Source organism: Dendrobates tinctorius, unplaced genomic scaffold, assembly GCF_039654945.1.
Source record: "Dendrobates tinctorius isolate UK_male_01 unplaced genomic scaffold, ASM3965494v1 ptg000040l, whole genome shotgun sequence".
Lineage (NCBI taxonomy): Eukaryota > Metazoa > Chordata > Amphibia > Anura > Dendrobatidae > Dendrobates > Dendrobates tinctorius.
In genome coordinates, this window is record NW_027361708.1 from 5,246,136 (window position 1) to 5,269,410 (window position 23,275).

Genomic DNA, 23,275 nt, shown 5'->3' on the forward strand with positions numbered 1-23,275 from the left:
AGAGAGGGCAACAGATTGTATATGGGATGTGAAGGAGAGATTGGTGTCTTTATGGAATTTAATTTTTCCTCTACAACAATAACTATGTGAATTATATCACACGTGATAGAATTAGATGCATGACCAGTCGCATAACTACAAAGTTATGGGCCCCAATGCGAACTTTCAAATGGGGCCCCCCCATGCCAAAATGCACACACATCTCCGCTCCATACACCTCGTACACACGTGACTCAGCTCCGCACACGTCGTACACGCGCGGCTCAGCTCCGTACACCTCGTACACACACAGCTCCGCTCCGTACACCTCACACACACACGACTCTGCTATATCCACCCTGTAAACCCCTCCTAACCCCACACATAAACTTACCCTCATCCAGCACCATGACAACCAGAACTGCAGAGTCCTGCATACACGGAGGCTCCTGATCATGTGACCCCTGACTCCTCCCCTCCTGTGACCTCATCACAGGTCCTGCGCACACAGAGCAGCCATTGTGCGCTCCTGAATGCGCTCCTTCCCCCTACACTCTGTAGTCGCAGAGCTCCATGTGACTGGTCACAGAGTGATGGAAACTGGTCTCATCCTCCATCATCTGAGACACTGGGGGGGTGGAGTGCAGAGCTCATGGGGAGGAATAACAGAGTCCATGCTGGAGGAGGGGGCGCAGGACGTAATCGAAGCCCAGGTCCCATATGAAGCTGGCTGCATCTTTGCTGGACTGGGCGGGCCCATAAGCACTCCGGGCCCCATTGCAGCTGCGACCCCTGCAACCTCGATAGTTACGCCCCTATGCATGACTCAGTGGATTATATTATACATGATGGCATTAGATATATGGCTATGTGGACTGTATCATACATGAAATAATTAGATACACAGCTCAGCGGACTGCATCACACATGATAGGATTATATACACACATGGTCAAAATTGTTGGTACCCCTCGTTTAATGACAGAAAAACCCACAAGGGTGACAGAAATAACTTGAATCTGACAAAAGTAATAAATCAAAAATCTATGAAAATAAACAAATGAAAGTCAGACATTGCTTTTCAACCATGCGTCCACATAATTTAAAACAAAAAATAAAACTCATGAAATAGGCCTGGAGAGAAATGATGGTACCCCTAACTTAATATTTTGTTGCACAAACTTTTGGGGCAATCACTGCAATCAAACGATTCCTGTAACTGTCAATGAGACTTCTGCACCTCTCAACAGGTTTTTTTGGCCCACTCCTCAAGAGCAAACTGCTCCAGTTGTCTCGTGTTTGAAGGTTGCCTTTTCCAGACGGCATGTTTCAGCTCTTTCCAAAGATGCTCAATAGTATTTAGGTCAGGGCTCATAAAAGGACACTTCAGAATAGTCCAATGTTTTCCTCAGCCATTCTTGGGTGTTTTTAGCTGTGTGTTTTGGGTCATTATCCTGTTGCAAGACCCATGACCTGTGACTGAAACCAAGCTTTCTGACACTGAGCAGCACATTTCTCTCTAGAATCCCTAGATAGTCTTGAGATTTCATTGTACCCTACACAGATTCTAGACACCCTGTGCCAGATGCAGCAAAGCAGCCCCAGAACATAACAAAGCCTCCTCCATGTTTCACAGTAGGGACAGTGTTCTTTTCTTCATATGATTCATTTTTTTGTCTGTGAACATAGTGCTGATGTGCCTTACCAAAAAGTTCCATTTTTGTCTCATCTGTCCATAGGACATTCTCCCAGAAGCTTTGTGGCTTGTCATCAGGTAGTTTGGCAAATTCCAGTCTGGCTTTTTTTATGATTTTTTTTTTCCCAACAGTGGTGTCCTTCTTGGTCGTCTCCCATGAAGTCCACTTTCGCTCATACAGTGATGGATGGTGCGATCTAGACTGATGTTCCTTGAGCTTGAAATTCACCTTTAATCTGTTTAGAAGTTTTTCTGCGTTCCATTCGTATAATCCATCTCTTTGATTTGTCATCAATTTTCCTCCTGCGGCCACGTCCAGGCAGGCTGGCTACAGTCCCATTGGGCTTAAATTTCTGAATATGTGCAACTGTAGTCAAAGGAACATCAAGCTGCTTGGAGATGGTCTTATAACTTTTACCTTTAAGGCTACTTTCACACATCAGGTTTTCGGCGTCAGGCGCGATCCGGCGTCGTGCCGGAACGCCGGATCCGGCAACTGTTTCGTAAAACCGGATGTGACGGATCCGGTTTTCTGCCGGATCCGTCTTTTTCTTGACAGACAAAACCGGATCCGTCTCATCCGGTTCATCCATTTTTCTATCCGTTTTTCGACGGATTACGCCGGATCCGGTTTTTAAAATTGACCCTTGTGGCCTTCCGAACGGGATTGGCTACTGGAAAACTATATATAGCATGTTCCTACAGCCCTTCTTTAACAGGTTGTAGAGGAGAAAGTGCAGGTTGGAGAGAAGAGCAAGTTACTGGCGAAGATGGATGTTGTCATTGGAAATATTTTGAAGAATTTGGCGGATTTTACAGCGGAGGCAAATCGTTTGAGGGTGATTGTTCTGGAGAAGGAGAGAGCGAGACAGCAGCGCATCAGGCATCGTAGACGACGTTTGTGGATCCACCCCATCACAGCCAAGAGAATGACGCGTGGGGTCTATTCTACACTATGCATGGACCTTCGACGAAACCCGGATAAATTTTTTGGATATGTTAGGATGAAAATGGAGAATTTTGATTACTTGGTGGAGCGCATTGCACACCTCATAAGAAAAGCGGACACCTATTGCCGCTTCTCTGTTTCACCCGCAGAGCGTCTGATGGTGACTTTAAGGTAAGCCACATTTATTGGATATGCTCGCATCAGAGCACACTTTCACTGCAATCTTGTTGGTGGTAGTTTGTATCTCCAAGTGTTATAGCTCAGTTTTGGTATGTAATGCTGTGATTTAAAACTAATTTATTGTTTTTTAATTCCCCACAGATTTCTTGCAACTGGAGAATCCCTTTCGTCACTGCATTTCCAGTACAGACTCGGGATTTCCACCATATCTGGAATTGTGAAGTACACATGCCGTGCACTGTGGGACTCCTTAGCTGAAGAGTTTTTACCAGAGCCCACAACAGAGAGGTGGATTGAAATTGCTGACAAGTTTCAACAGATATGTCAGTTTCCAAACTGCTTGGGCGCTGTGGACGGGAAACATATCCGCATTGTAAAGCCAGCTGGATCGGGATCGGAATATTTCAATTACAAGAAATATTTTTCAATTGTCCTCATGGCCATCGCTGACGCGGAATACAAATTTATTGCGGTTGATATTGGGGCCTATGGCCGCTCCAATGACTCTCAAGTTTTCAAACTGTCTGGCATGGGGCGTAAACTGTATGGAAACACCTTCCAGTTCCCACCACCTAGACCGCTGCCGCAAACATCTGGTCCACCTATGCCATTTGTCTGTGTAGGGGATGAAGCCTTCCAGCTGTCAGAACACCTTTTGAAACCGTACTCTAGCAGAGGATTGACAAGACCAAAACGCATTTTTAATTACCGCCTCACAAGAGCAAGAAGAATGGTTGAATGTACCTTTGGTATTCTGACAGCCAAATGGCGGGTCCTATTGACTGCGATCAACCTCAAGACAGAAACTGTGGACGAGGTGATCAAAGCGTGCGTGGTACTCCACAATTTTGTTATCTGCAAGGAACCATTTCCATTGAGGACACCTCTGAAGAAACCACCTTGCAAGATTACCATGACATTACCACTAGAAGTTCTGTGACGGTTTCAGTAATGAGGGACAATTTTGCACTATACTTTATGTCACCTCAAGGCAGAGTACACTGGCAGGATGACAGAGTGTGAAAGATTTGTGCCCAACCAAACTTGTGTACCTTCTGTACCAACAGTATATACCTTTGCCAACCAAAGTTGGCTATCTTGTCATGGTCTCTATTTTTAGCTTTAGGCCACAGGTGTGTACCTGGTTGTGTTTTATGCAAAGTATTTCACCTTTTAACAAAAGTTGTGTACATTGTTAGGAAATCACCAACAATAAACACAACTTTTTAGGTGAAATACTTTGCTTCAAACACAACCAGGAACACAACTGTGGCAAAAAGCTAAAATTTACCCACAGTTATATACCTAGTTTTGAATACCATTTCACCTTTTAAATACCCTGTATTTAACCTTTTTCGCCGCAGAAAGAAATGACAGACAACCAGTGTAAAATAATTTAACTTTTATTGAAAAATGTTTTTTTTAGTAAACTTTTTTAAAATTTTAATAAACTTGTTTAATAAAACTTTGAAACTATAAAACTGAAACCATAAAACTGGTCATTTTTATTTAAATACACACATTATAAATCTGTGTAGTGTGTGGTGGAAATACTGCTGTAGGGGCTGCGGGACACTTCGACACTGGGAGTGTGGAGAGAGGACTGGGATCGTGGTGGGGAAGGAACAGTTAGAGGTGAAGGTGTGGAAAAAACTACAGAATGGGTGGACATGTGGGAAGCAGAAGAGGTGGTGGGTGGTGGAGTGGAGGGTTGGGCAGGGACTGTAGGAGCAGATGATGTTGATGGCAAGTTGTATGGGGAAGGAGTTTGGTACGGGGCAGGTTGCTGGAAGTGGGGAGATGTCTGGTACGGGGCAGGTTGCTGGAAGTGGGGAGATGTCTGGTACGGGGCAGGTTGCTGGAAGTGGGGAGATGTCTGGTACTGGGGAGGTTGCTGGTACTGGGGAGTTTGCAGGTACTGGGGAGGTTGCTGGTACTGGGGAGGTTGCTGGTACTGGGGAGGTTGCTGGTACTGGGGAGGTTGCTGGTGCTGGGGAGGTTGCTGGTGCTGGGGAGGTGGATGGTGCTGGGGAGGTGGATGGTGCTGGGGAGGTGGATGGTGCTGGGGAGGTGGATGGTGCTGGGGAGGTGGATGGTATGTAATAGGAGGGGGAGGATGGAAAGTGGCTGGAGGGGGTGTAGATGTAATAGGAGGGGGAGGATGGAAAGTGGCTGGAGGGGGTGCAGGTGGAGGAACTACTGTGGTGGGAGGAGGAGGTTGGGAGGTAACTTGCTGGAGAGCAGCGTGGCATGAATGCATTACATGCATCTGCTGGGCAGGAGAGAGCGTTTCCATGCGCTCCACAACAGACCTGAAAAAGGTGTGGTTTGGCGAAGATCTTGCTTCTGAATGCATGGTTTGCAGAAGTGTCTTCACCTCCAGAATGCTGGAGTTGATCTGCTGATAGCCTGCGGAGATTTGCTCGGACAAGACTTTTAGACAGTTCTGGAAAGATGCATTCAGATGCAAGAACTCTGGCGCATAAGTCTTTTCCTGACCCCTCTGCCGCTGCCGCCCAGTACCCGCAGGTGTACTAGAGGTGGCAGGGGCAGAAGGGTGGGGTAAAGGGAAAGCAATCTCCTCACCAGCAGCTTCATGTAATGTAGGTGGCCACGATGCTCCTGTGCTGGTGGATGGGACAGATGGGTCGAATGTGTGGGAAGGCTGGGAAGGTGCAGATGTACTGGGGCGGTCGAAGTGTCCCTCGGTGCCGGTCTCCTCAGGGATCGCCTCAGAAGGGTCCAATCGTGCAGGCTCCCGAGTGCTGCTCACCGTGCTGTGGAATAAAGAGAAAAAAAAACAATTAAAATACTGACATGGTATGGCCCTGGCTGAAAAAAAAATTTACATCTAACATTTGTTTTCACATGTGGTGTGTAATATTTACCTTCTGGTGACCATTGTTTCCCGGAGGAACGACAGGGCTTCTGCGTACTTGTTCCTGCGTCCTCCAGATCCACTCGGGGCCCGCATCTCTTTATTGAACTCCTTCTTGAAACGATCCCTCACAGACCGCCACCGATTCACAATTCTGTTCCCTGAAACGAGAAAGGAGTGGTTAGTATACAACATCAGTGTTTCCCAAACTCCAGTCCTCATGGTCCCCAGGGGTCATGTTTTCAGGATTTCCATAGTAAATAGAAATCCTGAACACATGATCCGTGGGGACCACGAGGACTGGAGTTCGGGAAACACTGGTTTACATCAAGCAACCGGTACTGTATATACTTACGCTCTGTAATCTGGGCCCGAACATCGAGGTCCTCCCAGCGGCCCACAAGGAGCGAACAGATTTCCTCCCAGAGTCGTCGGGTAACGATAAGGTCAGCGTGGCGGCGGTCAGCCATATTCCAGAGCGGCTCCCTTTCTCGGACGAGATCGATGAGGTGGTCCACATCGAGTCCTCCATCCTCACCGTCAGAGTCGGGAGCACGCTGTGAAGGCTGTTAAAGAAAAAGACAAAAATAACACCTCCACATAAGAAATGAAATAAAAAGTGCAAAAAAACAAAGCAAAAATATTTATACTTACACGCTGGTGACCGCCGCGTTGCTGTCGCCGACGACCCTGGGAGGCACTGCGAGGACCTCTTGGCCGAGCACCAGATTGGGAAGACTAGAGAAGAAAACAAAATATGTTATGTCTTTGGATGTAGGCATTTGTTTGCTGTGTGTGGTCTGCAGAACATTGTTTTCTATGTGTTGTGTGTAGTGTGATGTTGTGTTTCTGCGTTTGATGCAAAAAACTTACCAATTGTGAGCCCACTCCAGGTGTCTGTCCACCCCTTCCTTCTTCTTCTGGGAGCTCCTCTTCATCTTGTGAATCCTGTTTTGAAATAAAAGGCAATGAATAGACATATATTACAGAGAAGATGGATTTTGGAAATAAAAACTTACCGTCAAACGCTGACGATGCGAGGGAGGGCTCCCAGAAGATGATGTGCTGTCTTCCTGGTGGCCACACTCCATGCCTGTGGGTGGTGTTCCAGCTGCTGCCATTGCTGCTGCTGCTGCTGCATCTATTGGGCGGCTGTTGAATAAAGAGAAACAAAGGGCCAATGAATATCTTGATATTCAATAGCCCTAGTTTGGAGGAATGGGGGATTTGATAATTACCGTCTCTCATCTGCTGCTGGCCTCCCCTCCTCAGCATGTTGCATTTGCTGCTCCATTTGGGGTGGTTGTGGTGCTGATGGTGCTGCAGTGGTCTCCTGCCTTCTCCTGCTTCGCTTGGTTGCTTTCTTGGGTGGCATGTTGGGTGTGGCTGTGGGTCCCACTGTCTTGCTTTTATATATGTCTTGTGGGCAGAGCTACTGAGCATGCTCAGACCAAAAAACCTGATCCGGCGCATTGCGGCGCTCATAGGCTTTCATTGTGTGAAAAAGCCGGACGCGCCGGATCCGGCGTGTCCGGCTTTTTCGCCGGAGACAAAAAACGTTACAGTAGCCGTTTTTTCCAGACGCCGGATCGCGACACATTGCCGTATCCGGCGAAAACCGGATGAAACGCATGGCCATCCGGCGCGATCCGGCGCAAATGCAAGTCAATGGGGGGGAAACCGGATCCGGCATTGCATTTCGCCGGATCCGGTTTCTGTCAAAAGCGCCGGATCGCGCCTGACGGCGAAAACCTGATGTGTGAAAGAGGCCTAACATGTTTGTCTATAATTTTCTAATCTCCTGAGACAACTCTTTCCTTTGCTTTCTCTGGTCCATGTTGAGTGTGATACACATCATGTCACCAAACAGCACAGTGAGTATCTGTAGGCCTCTATACAGTCCCACTCACTGATTCCAAGATTGTAGACACCTGTGATGCTAATTAGTGGACACACCTCGATTTAGCATGTCCCATTATTTTCAGGGGTACCATCATTTCTGTCCAGGCCTGTTTCATGAGTTTTATTTTTTTTTTAGTTCTGTGGAAGCATGGTTGAGTAGCAATGTCTGACTTTCATTTGTTTATTTTCATAGATTTTTTATTTATTACTTTTGTCAGATTCAAGTTATTTCTGTCACCATTGTGGGTTTTTCTGTCATTAAACGAGGAGTACCAACAATTTTGACCACATGTGTACATGGCTCAGTAGAAGACTATATTATCCATGATAGGATTAGATATATAGAATGTATCACACATTAGAATTAGATGCACAGCTCAGCAGAATGTATGACAAAGGATAGAATTAGATACATAGCTCTGCAGCGGACTGTGTTATACTTTATGGGATTAGATACACTGCTCAACAGCGGCCTTCATCACACGATAGGATTAGATACATGCACTGTGTCACACATGTTAGGATTAGATACATGGTCTTTGCATCAAAAGAGGAAAGAACCATGCATATTAGGCACACACCCAAGATATTGAAGAAAAATATATGTAAGATTTATTGGTAGACAAAAACCCACAATAAAAACATTTAAAAGACAAAACATCACTTGTAGTCCCATAACACTATAGTGTATCATAATACAATATCATATTCAACTGACAGAAACATATCTAAAACGACACCCCATATACATAGAATAATTGCACATGAAATAAACAAAACCCTGTTCTGGGCGTCCCCAGAAAACCAGATAGTGGAAAAAAACCCTTATAAAAGGCCACAGTAAACCTATTTAATGCTGTGGGGAAGCTAACAGATGTCCCATTGAAGCAAGAAGAAAAAATTCTCCTTTAAGGCATAAAGTTAGAGAGGGAGCTGCCATATAGAGCAGCAAGGAGGAAAGCATGTACCAAGGGGTTAAACAAGAAGACTGAAATAGCAATCATATCACTATATAAGGCAGTCCACTGCAGGGCATCAGGGGTCTAAGAGTCAAGAGAACAGTAGTCCCGGGACCAGAGTAGTGTGGGAAACCCCACGCGTATCGCTGCAGAGCGCAGCTTCGTCAGGCTTTCCTCCTTATTCTTCATGCGTTCAGAAGATTTCTCTAAAGTGGCTTGCTGTCCTCCGAAATCTTAGAGAAATTGTTAGTAAGTACTGGTACATCAGAAACATCCGACATCGAAAGAGGTATCGAATGTTGTTGTCCAAAGACAATGTAGAATGGAGACATTGCATAAGACTGACATGGTTGTTATTCAAGAATTCCTCCCAGGGTAGGAGCTTTGCCCAGTTGTCATGATGTGCGTTTTTGAAATGCAGTAGCAAGTTGGCCATTACCTGGTTAACTCGCTCTACTTGCCTGTTGGACTGAGGACGATACGTGGAAGAGAAATCCAGAGCCACTTTTAGTAGCTTGCACACGGCTCTCCAGAACTTGGACGCAAATTGGACAGTGTGATTGATACTCTTCTCCACAAGCTCCAGAGCAGACAGAAAGCCTGGCAATGAGATAAAATGAGTAATTTTCGAGAAGCGATCCACCACTACCCAGATGATGAAGCATCCAGAGGACACAGGAAGGTCTGTGATAAAGTCCATGATGCTGCCAAGGCGCTGAGGGCACAGAAAGTGGTAAGAGTCGCCCAGATGGGAGTTGCTTGGGAGTCCTTTTGCAGGCACAGGATGGACAGGCGGAAACGAGCTCCATGATGTCTTTTCACATAGTTGGACACAAATGAGTTGCAATGTCTTTCTTTGCCCAGCACAGACAGCTTGGAGGAGCGCCCCATAGCAGGACTCACCTTTTATCTGATTCTGACACAAAAGCCCCAGGAAGATTACCGGAGCCACAGTAACTGTCTTGGAGGGCTTGATGATGAGTTTCCTTCTCTTGGTCAGTGGGTAGGAATGACCAAGAAAGCCCATCAGCATTAATGTTTTTGTCAGCTGGCCAAAAATGGAGAAAAAAAAGTCAAAGCGGATTAAAAAATAATGATCACTTAGCCTGGCGCAGAGGCCAGGTTCTTATGGTCTGTATAAATGAAGACCAGATAGACTTCTCCTTTGAGAAGGTACCGCCATTTCTCTAGAGCCATCTTAATTGCCAAGAACTCTAGGTTGCCAATCAAGTAGTTGCGGTTAGGAACAGAAAAGACCTTGGAGAAAAAATGTAGGTAATGATTCAACCCGAGAGAGACTTTTGGGAAAGAATTCCTCCTTCCCCAAAAGCATTCACCTCCAAAAATAATTACTTGTTCACTTCCGGTCAATGTAGAACAGGAGTGAAGAAGGCCTGTTTCAAGGAGAGAAAGGCATTCTCAGCCTCTGGAGTCCATACTTTTGGATCGGCTCCTTTACAGATCATAGCAGAGATGAGAGTGGTCCGGGACGAATCCTAGGAATTGCTGGTTGGCCTTAACGCCAGCAAGGCGTGGCCACTTGAGGATAGTGGAGACTTTCTCCGAGTCCATCTTTGAGCCCGTGTCCAAGAAGACATAACCTAGAAAAGGCAGAGAGGACTGTTCAAAAACACTCTATTCAAATTTTGCGTAAAGCTGCTGCAAGACTTGACAAACGTTCTGCCTAAGAGGGCACATCTGGAGAGAAGACAAGGATATCGTCCAGAAAAACCATGACATTAGAATAGAGATCTCGGACGATGTCATTCATGAATTCCTGGAAGACAGCTGGGGTATTACTGAGCCCAAATGTCATAACACGGTATTCATAATGGCCATCCCAAGTGTTGATAGTAGTGTCCCATTCATCTTCTTGGCGAATCTGGATAAGATTACATGTTCCTCTCAGATCCAGCTTGGAAAAAATCCTGGCACCTCTGAAGCGGTCAAAGAACTCAAAGGCAATTAGTATTTGTTCTTGATAATAATCTAGTTGAGACACCTATAATCTATGCAAGGCCGGAGAGTCTTTTATATATTCGGACATGGCTTGGGTCTCCGCCTGCAACAGGGGGTAGATTTGGCTGCGTGGAGGTGATGATCTCGGTAGCAGATCAATGGAACAGTCGTACGGCGTTTGTGGGGGTAGCATCTCTGCTTCCTTTTTGTCAAAGATGTCAGCATATGACCAGTAAGACAGATAGTAACCCCAGCAGAGAGGATGGCAGATAGCATGGTGCTACCGGTGGCCGGACCAGACGTACAGGTACAAGACACTTCTCGTGACAATATATGCAAAACACAAGCCGCGGAGACACCATCACATGTTTCTCAATGCAAGCAATGACTAGCCAGGTCTTTCCCCGGGAGGGACTGCCCTTCCCGTGGTTGTTCCCTCCCGGGGAAAGACCTGGCTAGTCATTGCTTGCGTTGAGAAACATGTGATGGTGTCTCCGCGGCTTGTGTTTTGCATATATTTACATATATACAGTGGTTAGCGCTGCAGCCTTGCAGCGCTGGGGTCCTGGGTTCGAATCCCACCAAGGACAACATCTGCAAGGAGTTTGTATGTTCTCCCGGTGTTTGCGTGGGTTTCCTCCCACATTCTAAAGACATACTGATAGGGAATTTAGATTGTGAGCCCCATCGGGGACAGTGATGATAATGTGTGCAAACTGTAAAGCGCTGCGGAATATTTCAGCGCTATATAAAAATAAAGATTATTATATTATTATATTTCCCATAAGGGTGGGGGCATTGCCCTAGAATCACTGCTTTGAGAAACATGTGATGGTAAAAGCACAGCCACTTGGCTCGACGGATCTCTTGATGTTCCTCGGCCAAATTTATATGGTCAACCTGGATAGGCTCAGACACAATGGCACAAACATTATTTTTATTGTTACACCCGGCCCCCGTCCTGGCGCTGCGTCCAGGTCGGCAGCTGTTACACCTGGCCCCCGTCCTGGCGCTGCGTTCAGGCCTGCCGCTGCTCTCCGTTCTGGGCACTCACCTCGGGCCTCACATAGGCAGCAGCCGGCCCCCTTTGGATCTCATGCTGCTGCTCAGCGTTCTGTCCTCCCTCCTCCTCCTGGTGCCCTTTGAGGAGATCCGTAGCTAAGACTATTAGGGCACGCCCACCGGCTCTCTTGCCTTCTTAAAGGGGCGGCGCACATTATTCAAAAAATACAATTAACCAATGGCAGCTCACTGGCTGCTATTTCTGGCCTCTCCTCCATAGGGAGAGCGCTGGAGCAACGAGTATCTATCATTGCTACATCCGGTTCTCATGCTAACTTGTCTGCGCTGCATCTGCAGTCTCTGTGCATTGTCTAATGCTCTCTGTTTCCACAGCATATCAGTATCCTGTGTTACCTGGTTATATCAGCAACCATCTGGGCCTAAGCCATCCCATTCCGCCTAGAGCCATCCGAGTCCAAGGACTGTGTGAAGGTCACTGGAACGGACTCCTTACCAACTAACCGGATCCAGGACCCAGCGCATTACGGACTCTGATGTAACTTTTGTTATCCCTTTTGGTCCCGCTGGGATAGCTGCCACGTGTTCGGGGTCTAACTGGAGGTAGCACCTGTGTCCTCCGGGTATTCCATTCTGGCCCTGCCTGAGAGGCTTTACAACGGGTGCCCGGGGCTCACTAGTCACACCCCCCGGACCGTGGTCCCGAGGTTCCATTTAAAAAATAAAAACGAATGTGAACTTCACCATCTCTGCCTCCGCTTCCATTTGTTACATTTATTACTTCTTTGGTTCTTCATGTGCATGTTTTCTATATATGTTCTTATGCACTACCCAGGTTGATACAATTAATCCCCACAATTTTAAGCGTGCCCTAAAAACGCATTTGTTCAGACTGTCCTACCGCCTCAACTCATTAACCTACATAATTATCCCTGTGTAGCTCATTCAAAAATATTTTTTACCATATTCAGGTTCCTCACATCATGTTCTCACATGCTTTATGCATTTAACAGCCCTCTGTGTCTGTACTGTTATATACTTAGGCTGTTAACTGGTTCATGCAGCATTACAGGAACACCCGATTCGTACACTATGGCTGGTCCGAACAATTAAAGCAATTGTTACCACCTACCTTTTGTGTCTCCCCTTTTTCCTCATGGATTGTAAGCTTGCGAACAGGGTCCTCATTCCCTCTTGGTATCTGTTTTGATCTGTGTTTATTGTTATGCTGTAATGTCTATTGTCTGTCCAAGTCCCCTCTATAATGTAAAGTGCTGCGGAATATGTTGGCACTATAGAAATAAAATTATTATGCTCTTTTGTACTGGACCTGCTTTATGATTTATCTTTTTCTAGTGTTTATATAAGCTTATGACAATTTTGTCACAGTGATTTTTTGTTACCTTTTTATATGCTCTTAGACACAATGGCAGCCTCGTATGGCTGAGGAATGAATCATCTCTGAAAGGATGGAGCCAGACGAAGCAGTTTTCTTTCTCATGATATCCCTTTAGTGCTTCTGGAATCTAAGTTCAATTCAGATAGCCAGGAAAATTATGTCATACAGATTAAGGGTCCCGTTACATTTACCGATGCACCAGCGATTCCGACAACTATACGACCCGGTCAGGATCGCTGGTGCATCGCTAAATGGTTGCTATTGAGCTGCCAAACAGGCAGATCTCACCAGCGATGCAGCAACCCGTCGGCGGTCGTTACTTACCTGTCACATGCAGCGATGATGACGACTTCCGCCCGCATACATGCGTCGCTAGACGGCGCCAGCGTGACGCCAGGGAGAAGAAAATGGCCCAGGATGTTCGCGTGCGATCAGCGATATCCAGCGGGGGGCCGGGTCGCAGGTACGTGTCACATGTAGCGAGATCGCTGTTGCGTCACAAAATCGGTGACGCTTTAGCGACATCGCTAGCGATCTCGCTATGTGTGAAGGGGGCTTTACAGGGATGTCTCGGCCTGCCAGCTCATCCTTTATAATTCCTCTCCGAAGGCGGCTGCTAGTGCCACATTGTTTCAGCTGAGTTCAGAAGGCAGAGTGCTGAAGCGGATGATGTATTGGTCTACTGTCAGACTCGCCTGGTGCAATCTGAAGAGAGATGAGGAGACGCAACCTGGCTCATCAAAGACTTTGCGGCATGCCTCCAGGAAGGTGTGCAGATCTGAAATGACAGGAGCACCTCTCTCACACAAGGTGTTCAGCCATGCCAGGGCCTCTCCTCTAAGATGGGACAGCAGAAACACTTTCGCTCGATCAGATGGAAACTGGTGACCCAACAATTCAAACTGTAGAGAGCACTTGATAACAAACCCTCGACATTGCTTAGGATCCCCTACAAAGCATGCTGAAGCAGACAGACGGGGTGCAGGAGCTGTAGTATGACTTGGGGACTGAATGGTCACTGCCCAGTTTGCCGCAGCTTGGATTCGAACAGATGCGGCCGCAGGGCATCCAGGCAGGTGTTCACTGTCCTGAGACATGACAGGATCTTGTCTTGCTGGTTTCTTTGACTGGTTATGTCTTGGTACAGATCTGGAATTGTAGGAATACGAGAGTTAGTGGGTTCCATGACCTTAGCAATCTGTAACATACATGGTTGTGGAACCACTGTGTCACGGCTCAGGGAGAGCATGGAAGGGAGTAACTAAGCAGCCACCTAGTTCTTCACTAGTGTAGTTAGATTTGAACCCAGGTAGATAAGTACCAATCCAGGACAGACCCCAGAGCTGTAGCAGTTGACCCCCAAAAGAGTGTAGCGAAGCAATGATGGACTTGGACAGTCAGGACGGACATGAGCTGGATAGCTGCAGGATGGATACTGTACAGTTAGTCAACAGAAAGGTAGTGGAACAGAAAAAGCAAATGTCAGGAACCCAGAGCGGACAGGTACAGGACTAGGTTCAGACTGGACGGGTGAGGGTAATGACATAGGTGCAGACAAGGTTGATCAGGACTTGATATAGGCAAGAACAGGCTCAGACAGGTTGGACAGACTCAGGAGGAGAGACAGGACGTACTGAAACAGGATCAGAGAGAACCTATACAGGGACCTTAAAACTAGGCACACTTGTAACCACCTAAAGGCTGAAGTTGCTAAGGCACCTTCCTATAGAGGAGTGTGCCATAAATACATGATGTCTCTCAGCCAATAGCTGGAGGCATTTTTCAGAAGCATGCTCGCTGCCCCTTTAAGAGGCAGGGGGCATGTGCGCCTTCCCCAAGACGACTCTCGAGAGACCTGCGTGCCTGGTGCAGGGCCTGTGAGGAAGTATATGCTGCGAGTACTGGAGCAACGTGGACAGATGAGGGAGTGCACCGGCGCCCCTGCCAAATGGAGGTAAAGTAGTCGTACGGGGGTGCTCATGCTGCTCTAACACTCATACTGGTTGACATAGAAGCCAACGACGACCCAGGGAACCACACCAGGATCTTTCCTTAGAACCTACTGGTCATGGAAGCTATGCCCCCCACACCAACACCCATTCCAACCCTCTTTCAACCAACGGTAATCCATGTTGCTATATGTAGGCTCCTCTCATCGTTCTAATCAACCTGACCCATCAGTCCCGCTCCCCTCCCCCCATCAGATCCGTCATTTTATAATTGTGGTGTATATAAAATTAGGGATATGTATATTTTGTGTTTTACCAACCATTTTGCTAGAGTTAAGGCTTTAAAATGTTGTAAATAAAGATGCTTTTCGTTGTTCATGAAATTTGCAGTATGGTTTTATTTTTTTAGATATGTTACTAAAATAAAATATACACAAGTATCCCACATTTTGGGTGTTTATGTACATAGAAAATAAACAGTGCAAACAACACATTACAAATATGATCTTGCCATGGTATGGAACCTTCAGGTTCCGTGAGAACTTCACAGACTCTAAGGCCAGATGGATCCCGCCATCTGGCCAAAACCTGTGCTACTGGACCAGGATTTTTAGGCAATCCTCCCTCAGCATGCGCAGACACAGGCGAATAGAGAATGCGGGGAAAATTGTGCAGTATTACACAGCACATAGTGACACAATCATCATTTTGTTTGCGTAATTGGAGGAAACTAAGCAATATCAGACAAAATGCCAAAGGCCCATTTGACCAGACGTCGTGCCCTAGAGATCCTGTAATTGAAAATATAATGTTGCCGGTCAAGACCACGGCGGGGATAATGCCCTCATCAAATAGTTGGTGAACTTAAATGCCTCATTAGCCACAATGACAAATGAGACCGGTTTGCCAGTTGAGCCAGGGAGGTTCCTTGGGGTGGCACAACCACTTGATTGTTCATAAGCCTACGACCCAAGGAAGAAATGAAGATTCAAGAATCTCCAGTTCTTCCATAGTCCCCAATATCTACAATTACAAACTGGTGGTTGCTGTCAATCAACGCCAACAGCACTATGAGTTTGTCGGCTTCTTCACACAGATGCGTTTGCCATCCAAAGTGCCAAGACAGTTGGGAAACTGGCATGTACATTCCTCTTGAAATGCACTCCCAGTCTTCAGGGGTTGGCTCCGGCATTACTTTAGGCTGAAGACGTTCCCATATTTTGGATCGTAGATTTCAACAGAAGAAATTCCAAGTGGAGGGCAGAAAATGAGAGTCCAGTACCAAGAAATCTAAATAGAAAACAGAATGTTACCAAAATCATACATACAAAGGATAAAAACATTTTACAAATCACATAATTGTGTAATGACGCATTTTTAGATATTTTAGATGTGAAAACTCACAAAATAAGCATAGTTACAAAAGAAAACATAAAATGATTAAAATATTTCATGACACGCAGGCTCAAATGAATGAGTAAAAACTCAAATCCAAAGAAACCATACCAAAAATCATTAGGCGCCAGAACTTTGGGACCAAAGATATTTGAGAATACAATAGCCATGATGTGAGTTCCAAAAAAAGTGTTATTGAATAATGACAAAAAAAAACACAACACCACACAACCCACACACAAAACCACCATTTCAGAAATAATAAAAAGCATTGCTTGGTCTATAACCTTATCTTAGGGAAAAAAGCAGTCGTACTTCTGCAGGAATGCTTTGGCGTAAACGGATGTTTAGAAAAGGAATACTTGGCCAAAAGTGTTCAGTCATTCTACAGCAAGAAAAAAAAAAAAAAAAAAAAATTGTGGAAAGATAAGAGATTGCGCTGGATCCGTCGCTGTCCGACTTTTCAACATAGACAAAGAACGTTAGTATGTACGTAGTCTCCGGCCGACGAACAAAGATTTTCGGACGGATTCGTCGGACGATACGTGTGGCCATCCGTCACAATCCGTCACTAATACAAGTCTATGAGAAAAGAAACGGATCCAGTACAATCAGTTGCTGGATCCTTTTTTTTTTTGACAAAACGACAGATTGTGACTGATGGCAAAGAACTGATGTGTGAAAGAGACCTAAGAACCAGTTAGGCTAGTTTCACATTTGCGCTTTTGAGCGCAGCGACGGCCTGCGCACGGCCGCCGCTAAGCCCCGCCCCCTGCCGTGCCTCCGCCGGTAGCTCCGCCTACCGGCGCATGACGCTGCATGCGTTCTGCGTCCCCTGTCTTTCTCACTGGGGGCACAGGCCGTGCGCAGTATGCGTTTGGCGGCTCATGCATCCTTTTCACGGTGCGCCGAGCGCAACCAAACTGCAGCAGGTTGCGTTTGGCGCTGGTCGGCGCACCGTCAAAAGGACGCATGCGCCGCCAAACGCATACTGCGCACGGCCTGCACCCCCAGTGATAAAGATAGGGGACGCAGGACGCATGCAGCGTCATGCGCCGGTAGGCGGAGCTACCAGAGGAGGCGCTGCAGGGGGCGGGGCTTAGCGGCAGCCGTGCGCAGGCCGTCGCTGCGCTCAAAAGCGCAAATGTGAAACTAGCCTTATACAGGACCTGCTCAGAAGCATTGAAGGCCAAGTTCAGATTGCGAATAGCTGCAGGTAGGATGGACAGACATCTGTCTGAGATGGTTAAGGGTATGTGCACACGTTGTGGATTCGTGTGCAGATTTTTCTGCACGGAATCTGCAGAATCTGTTGCAGATCCGCACAGGAATCCGCAAAGTGTGCACGTACCCTTAGTGAATCCTGCTTTGAGTAGGGGTTGGACACGATGAGGGTATGTGCACACATTGCAGATTTGCCAGCGGAATTTTCTGCACAGAATCTGCATCTCTTGGCAGAAAACGCAGGTAAAAATCATGCGGATTTGTATGTGTTTTTGAAAGCTAAATAAAGATGTTATTTGACAAAAAAAAAAAAATTTGTGATGTCATTTCTCTCTATAGATATATCTATAACAAAAAAACTGGAACAGCACCAAAGCAATACCTTATTGAAGTGCACGCTACCCCAAGTGTTCAATTGGCCTAGCAGGATAAGTAGCAAAAAGCAGGGAAACAGCACATGGAGTATTAAAAAAAAAAAAAAAAGAACTGTAATGCCCAATGGCGTGGCAACGTTTCAGATGTGAAATCCTTTTTCAAGCAATGTGTATAGCAATAGTACAAGTATATAAAGGGTGCATATGATAGCAATTTAGTACAACAATTAAGTAAAAAAACAATTAAAATGCACATTCTATGTCATAGTGATTATATAGTGCTCAGTGCATATATAGATAATTCATCATAGAATAATATTAATAGTTACATACATAACAGACAATAAGAAATACATCAAATCATCCACAATTATCAAAATGATTTCAGGTGTCACATCTCACAAGGAGTATAAAATGCACTCACAGTTACAAAACACATCTGCATGCTGAACACTGCCGTCCACACAGCTTCATTGAGCCTGTCTGTGATGTCAGAATAACATACCCATAGTGCCAAGCGTGTGCAGCTGCTCAGTGAATCATTGAAACCTCAGACGCCATATTGGAAGAGGTCAAAACAACACAGCCTCATTGAGCATGTCCGCGATGCCAGATCATACCCACAATGCCAAGCGTGTGCAGCCGCTCAACGAATCACCGAAACCTCAGACGCCATATTGGAAGAGGTTAAAACAACAATATATGTCCATTTCAGCTATATGATATGTCAAAGCAGCCATATTGCACAAGTCTGTAAAAGCACTCATAATTTGTTATATACGTAGCTGCAAAAGGGACAATTAAGCCCCATAGTGCCATATAGGTTGAATGAATAGAGTCTCTGTCAGCAATATAAGCATACAAAATTCAAGATGAAAAGTACCCAAATACCAGAATATGGCAAAATGGATTGGTCCGGACATAAGTCCCAAATTGTCACTTGGTAAAGGAATATCACAGCAATTAAGTGCAACATCCCATGTCTCTTAAGTGGATATGGTGAAATGGGAGGGAGTATGAATCCCCACCATCTATAGATATATCTATCCATCTATAGATACATCTATCACCTCAATACTCGGCACTGCTGCCGGCACTCGGACCCCATTATTCAGCTGCACAGAAATGTATGCAGCCGTACACTCCGGTCCTGATTTCCGGCGGCAGTGCCAGGTATTGAGGTGCGAGACTCGTGCAAGTTTCTCGCAAGTGTGACCCCGGCCTAACGCAATATCTTTTTAATAAAAAACAATAGAAAAATGATTATGTGGCCTCTTGCGCAATTTTCTGCACTAGAAAGGGAAACCCAGTGACTGGGGGGCCGATATTTATAGCCTGGGAAGGGGTTAATACCCATGGATTTTCCCAGGATATGAATATCAGCCCGCAGCTGTCTGCATAGCCTTTACTGGCTATTAAAATAGGGGGACCCCCCAAAAAATGATGTGCGGTCCCCCTATAATTAATAGCCAGAAAGGCTATGCAGACAGCTGCGGGCTGATATTCATTGCCTAGGAAGGGGCCATGGATATTCGCCCCTCCCCTGGCTACAAAACCAGCCCCGCAGCCACCCCAGAAATGGTGGATCACTAAGATGCGCCAATTTCGGCACTTAGCCACTCTCTTCCCACTGCTGTCTAGCGGTGGCATATGGGGTAATAAGGGGTTAATGTCACCTTTGATTGTAAGGTGACATTAAGCCCAGTTATAATGGTGAGGCGTCAATAAGACGTCCCATTGGACGATGCCTGTCTAGACACACACACAGATTCACGCAGACCCCCGCACACACATACACCCACATAGCTCCACCCACACATTTCCCTCCTCCCGATCTGCAGCGTTTCTCACACCCACATCCGCAGCAAATCCGCAGATCTTTTTACATCTGCGGTTTTGCTGCGGATGTACCTGACTCTGTGGATGTCAATGGGTGCAGAGACGCTACAGATCCACAAAAAGAATTGACATGCTGCAGGGAAAAAAACGCTGCAAATCTGCGCTGATTTTCCACAGCATGTGCACAACAGACCTCCATTTCCCATAGATTAACACTGGCTGTGCACTACACTGCGGATTTGATGTGAATCTGTGTGGCCAAAAACGCTGTGGATCCGCATCTAAATCTGCAACGTGTGCACACAGCCTGACCCTTGAGCAGGCTCGGACTGGCCCATAGGGGAAAAAGGGACTCCTCCGGTGGGCCCCTGTGCAGTCACGGCCCCCCAACCCCACCAAATGGGTAGTACTTGTCATAATTCACATGATTTACAATGTACAGAAAAAAGCAGCATCTCATCATTCATTAACCAAACTACCTAGTTTATTATTATATAGAGATATAGATACATTTGTGCATGAGGGAAGAATATGTGTATGCATGTGAAAAGTGGGCCCCCCCCAAGTTATTTGTTACTGGTGGACCCTTTTCACCCCAGTTCGACAGTGCCCTTGAGGTCCCTTCCAATCTCCTGCTGCATCCTGCTAGTGCATTTATCATCTGACGGATTTTGATAAGGCTGTTTGCTTATTTTTTCTTAATTTTTCCCTTCCAACTCTAACATTCAATTATTCTATGTACCAAAATTTAGGGAAAAAATAGCTGATAGGAGTATTCCCAGAAAAATATGGATGTGCTCAGCTTCTGACCATTTTCTAAGGGTTTTATATAGTGTTAGCAATCTAAAATGCCTTCCAATAAACAGGCTGTTTCTAAACAGAAAAGGATGGTAAAAACGCATTACATACATATTGCATACGCTTGCAAAACACATGATATGCGAGAAAAAAAAAAAAAAAAAAAAATCGCAGGATCGCATTGCACACATTGGTGCGATTTTTTTTCCACAGATGAGAGCGAGCCCTTAGAGATACAGTTGGACACCGACTGCATCACCTTTGGCCTGGGACTACTGTATATGCGATGTGGAAGTGTTTGATTCCGACACTTTCAGTAGATAAAAATGGCAGCCGTCAGTGGCTGCAGGAAAAAAAATTAACTGCATTTGGATCAAAGTCTCATCAGGGTTTGGTCAGTGTCAGTTTTTACCATTAGTTTCATCAGTGATTTTCACACATGAAAAAACTAATAAAAGAAAAAGCGTCTGGAGCGCCCTGCCAGGGCCATGGGGGATACTCGGTACCGGACCGGTTCTTAAGGGGATGTGTCACAGCAAGAGTGACCCGGTCCGCGGCCCTGAGCATCCAATAAAAATGATGGAAAGGGAATTAAAGTTTATAAAGTATAGTTTGTGATGCCACCTGTGGTGTTCGGCAATAAAGGTGTTAGCCGACACTGCTGAGGAGACCACTGGGGCTTATGGTAGTGCAGCAGAGTTGGTACAGCTCCCCACAGGTGGAGCTAGCCCTAGGGCTATATAGTGTGATATATGGAGATGATGATGATTGTAGTACAGAGCAGGTGTCGCAGAAAATAAAGGGAAGGACACAGCAAAGTGCAGTCTTCACTCTTTTACTCACAGTTCATGCTGTAGTCCAGGGCACCGATTACAGCTGGCATTGGAGATCCGTTCAGCCTGGAAGCAATTTGGGATCCATATTGCCAGGTGGGTTCAGAGTAGGCCTCCTTATTGTGCTATATGCTAAGGTCCTTGCTGCCTAAAGCTGTGCTCAACCATCTGCTCTTTTCTGTTCCTTTAGTTCTTGCCTGTATAGCAGGCAGCTTGAGCCTGTTGTAAGGGTCACTATCTCACTGTGGCTCCAGTTCTGGTCTGTTGCTGCTGTGCCTTCAGGTGTTATGGTGGTACCAGGGGACCTGCAATCCCCTGCCCCCCGGATTTAGCTGTCGGGGCTTCAGCACCCACACAGCCACAGACACCGGTGTCCGGTCTTTAGCACTTGACCCTGAGGTGAGCTTAGCTCTAGCTCCACTCCTCAGGTCCTTCATTCACTTCCACGCTCCTCTCTGTCTCCTTCAGACTCACTCTCTATCCCCAGCCCAGAACTTGCTTGAAAGCTCTCCTGAAACTGGGTTTAGAGCTCCCCAGCTCCCCCTTCTGGTCTGGAGTAGGAAAATGTTGTATGCTGTTGTACCTGGCCAATGAATCCGCCCTTGCCTACAGGCATGACATCACCCCCCGGGAGGCAATGCCTCTGTGGCTACCAGACTCCTGGGGTGCCACACGTCTCCTATCCACTACAGAGTTAGTCATGGAAATCACGCGAAACACACACTGATGTCATCCGTGATCCGTCAGTGATTTTCACAGACACATAAGGGTCAAGGCATTAAGGTGCTAACACCAGGAATCTGGTGTAAACACCCTATTATGCTGCAATATGTGTGCGCAACTCAGTAGTTGCACAAAAATATTGTGACCTTTGGAGTTTGTAAGCCAGGTCTGACCAGCTACGCCAATATGGGTGTAGCATGGGTGGGATACGGGCAGGATAGAATGTGGCCCCCGACTGGCATCTGTTTCTAGTAACGGAGCAAGCAGAGTATCGGACACGCCTGAATCATTAAGGGGTGATTGAGTTGTTCAGTGTACTCCAGCGAGCACTTCATTAAAACTGGTGTGCACTACGCCAGTCTTAATGAAACACCCATAGCTTAAAACAGATGCCGTGTAGACTTACACTAGTGTTCATAAATTTCTCCCATTTTTTTCGGAGTTGGTGCACAATAATGTGGGCACTGGCCCATTTTGAGGAGTTATGTGTACGCGGTTCTTCTCTTGTGAGATGTCTACCTGCGGCTCTTCTGTGGTTGGTGAGACATTCATCGTCTCGTTTAATCACTGCACCGTCCTCACGTCAGGCTATGCGCAGAAACTGACCTGCTTAGATTTCCTGCCGTGATGAGCTGGATTACCTCATATCTGATTCAAAATTCACGTTACAGTAAAAATCATCAGGAAAGCGAGACAAACTCTTACCTGGATTCACTTGAAATCATTTCTAGATTTTAAAGAAAACCCTAAACTCACGAACACACTTTTCATATCACTGTTAGTTAGAAGTGAACATATTTCCATGTGTAAGTAGCGCCATCATGTGATATAGCCAGGAATTACAGAACATTTATCAGCTGGGTTCTTCATGGCCATTAATACTCATCTCTGCCATTTCATTTATTCACAAGAATCTAGATAATTTGCAGGGTATTATATTTTTTTTGCATCTAAGAAAAAAAGAATAAAGTTTGACCCGTGTTTATTTCCATCTGACTTTCAGCCATTTTTAAAGTTTCACCTATTAGTAAAAAAAAGGTACACTATTAGCATTTCTCACTGACTTTACCCATTGAGTTAAATGACTCAGTGGCCGGAAATGAATACAAAATGTGTGCGTATTTGTCGCAAGCTAGACGGATGTTCCGTGTGGCGTCCGAGTTTTTCTCGCTCTTGTCACCTGCATCTTAAAAACATCTCCAGAATCCGACCTTTTCTC

The 23,275-nt window shown here is 46.0% G+C and overlaps 1 long non-coding RNA gene across 1 annotated transcript; it reads right to left on the reverse strand.

The window, feature by feature from the left end:
- Positions 1–15,250: 15,250 nt before the first annotated feature.
- On the reverse strand, positions 15,251–18,506 carry LOC141088661 (uncharacterized). The gene is made up of 2 exons (XR_012232014.1): positions 18,288–18,506; positions 15,251–16,160 (listed from the first exon to the last, which is right to left on the reverse strand). It is a non-coding gene; the product is annotated as an uncharacterized lncRNA (long non-coding RNA).
- Positions 18,507–23,275: the final 4,769 nt, after the last annotated feature.